Genomic DNA, 2,700 nt, shown 5'->3' on the forward strand with positions numbered 1-2,700 from the left:
CTCATACTATACTTTTGCATATTTTTGTGTAGATTTTGAGGCAGGCAATAGTGGTAGACGTCCAGCTATTTAGTAGCTTGCATTTGAGACTTCATGGTGAAATGTCCTTTTTGTTCGATCTGCAACACATCAAGTCCCCCTCCTCTGTTTACCCATTATGTATATTTATATCCTTCCATATATATGGTGTTGTCTAGTTGAGACAGTTATACTTGTTAGATGCTTGTGACATTGTGACACTAGATTTTGGGAATGTTGAGAGACATTTGAGATCGTGTTTAGACCCTGTATTTGATATATGTACTCATGATGCTATTTTCAAACTTGTTTTGCTTGTTATTTGCTTAACAATTGGATTCTATTATTATTGATTGTCGGCTTTCCTAGCAAGCAGGTTAGGTGTCATCGCGACCTTTTGAGGGATTTTAGGTCGGGACATCGACTTTGGATTTTTGCTGGGCATAAATCACTAGTATGGCCTTCTCCACAAACTACATAAAACAATTGCACTTATTGTACATGTTGAACCTATTGTGCTAGAGGCAACTGTTGGCTGTTCAAAACCGTAGCCATTTTATTGAATTGATTCGCTAAAGAAGCCACTAGGGCTAATAATGATGATACGACATCCAACTCAAGTACACCCACAGCCTTATGAACTGTATGTCTACCTGTTTCTCCCTACCAGTCTGTATTACTCTTAGAGAACTTATTCTGGAGTGCATAAATCTCATCAAAACTCTTTTCCAACACTTGACTACCTGCTGCAACATCTATCACTATCTTTGTCTCAGGATGAAAATCCTCGATAATGTGTAAGCTAACACCTTATTATTCTGATTGTGGTGTGGACAATCCTGAAATAATCCCTTGAATCGCTCCCACGCTGAATATAATGTCTCACCATCTCTCTGTTCAAAAACAACTATTTCAATTTGTATCTTTATTATCTTATCGGATAGGAATAACGTTGTCAAGAACTTGCGAACAAAATCATTCCACGATGTAATACAGTTATTGGGTTCAGATTTCATCCACCTCTTAGCCTCACCCAACAGAGAAAAAGGGAACATTGTAAGTCAAACATAGTCGGGTGTGACTCCATTTGTGATGTAAGTGTCGCTGATCTCGAAGTTTAGAATATGTTGTCCGGGATCCTAATATGGCAATCCCTTGAACTAACTATTCGTGTGTAGTAGCTGGATCATGCCCCGATTAAGATCAAAGTGCTCACTGATCTTGGGTTTAATGATACTAGAGATCCCATTAGCAATACTTGACATAGCCACCTCTTGCACTGCTAGTGGTTGGGCATTTGTCATTTCAACAGGTAGTTGAATGAGTGCTTGAACATTATTAGCTTTTCTTGCCTCCCTAAACCTTCTCCGAAATGTTCTCATGTTCTGGGTCAAAGTCTGCAAGTTTTTCTTGGCTCCTAACCCGTCTTATTCAAGCAAAGTACTTAGTAATTGGATATGTAACCAAAAGAAAAATTAGATTCGACTAAAGAAGTAATAAAATTTAAATCTAGTAAAGTAGTTAATTTTGAAGTCCCCGACAACGATGCTAAAAACTTGTTGCTCCCAAATACACACTCAAGTATATACAGTCAATAAAAAAAAATGATGACAGGGAGTGTATAACCCACGAAGACTTGTCACTAACTACCTACTAACTCAACAAAAATTCATTATCTAGACAAGCTTATCAAAGTGGAGTTTTTGTTAATAATCTACTATAGCAAAAATTAGAGAAGCAATAAAACTACAACATTAGAGAATTGTCATTAAGGGTTTACAGCAGAGATAAGTGTTACACCCCACACGTAGAATTTAGAATTGATAAGATTGTTTTTAGTTTGGCCAATCGGTCGGCGACATATAGGGGGGATAAAAGGGATTACACGCTTTTATTAAACTCGCACCAGCTGTCACCGGGTGTTGCAACCGGGGCGAGCATGTGGAGCTGTGGAAATTTCTATGCTTGGTAGGGTATAAAAAGGGCATTGCAGCTCCTTCTCTTCCATTCTAAAAAGTATCACCCACTTTAACTCACCTAGAAAGCTCTCAAGTCTCCTAAGAAATTTCCTTAATGATTCAGGGATAGATTCAAAGGGAAACTTAGTGAAAATATTAGAGTAAAGCTCTCGTGTTCATTCCTGTATCAAACGTTCCTCTGTTATCTTGATTTTGAAGATTCCTTAGAAGTGAAGCTTTCCGTTATAGAAGGGTAGGAACCCAGAAGGTGTAAATGTTTCCTCGAAAAGGTATGTAAGGCAGTCTTTCTTTCTTCGCATGACTTGATATAAGCATTTTTTTAATCATCCATATATTATAAAACTTCATTGTCTTTAGCCTTTCGTGGTAAAGTTGTTCTTGTTCTTGTTCTTGTTCTTGTTCATTGTTACTGGTAGCGCTTTCTTTTGAGTTAGGGATGTTTCTGAATGGCACCATAAGGCTATAAAGTGCTGTCTATTCTAAGTTTAATTTTAGAAGTATAAGTAAGTTAAACATGTGTTGCATATATATGTGTGTGTGTGTGTGTGTGTTTTTACACTTATTGTGAATTACTGAGCCCATGCGAGGCCAGATACGAAAGGATATGACATGAGGTATCATCGAGCCCATGTGAGGTCGAGTACAGAATGACAAAGCATGAAATGTTACCGATCTCATGTGTGGCCGGGTGTGGAACAACGTG

At 37.9% G+C, this 2,700-nt stretch overlaps 1 non-coding gene across 1 annotated transcript; it reads left to right on the forward strand.

Moving 5' to 3' along the window:
- The first annotated feature begins 839 nt into the window (after positions 1 to 839).
- On the forward strand, positions 840 to 944 carry LOC117275725 (small nucleolar RNA R71). The gene has a single exon (XR_004505923.1). It is a non-coding gene; the product is annotated as a small nucleolar RNA R71 (small nucleolar RNA).
- Positions 945 to 2,700: the final 1,756 nt, after the last annotated feature.

This window comes from Nicotiana tomentosiformis, chromosome 5, assembly GCF_000390325.3.
Source record: "Nicotiana tomentosiformis chromosome 5, ASM39032v3, whole genome shotgun sequence".
Taxonomy (NCBI): domain Eukaryota; kingdom Viridiplantae; phylum Streptophyta; class Magnoliopsida; order Solanales; family Solanaceae; genus Nicotiana; species Nicotiana tomentosiformis.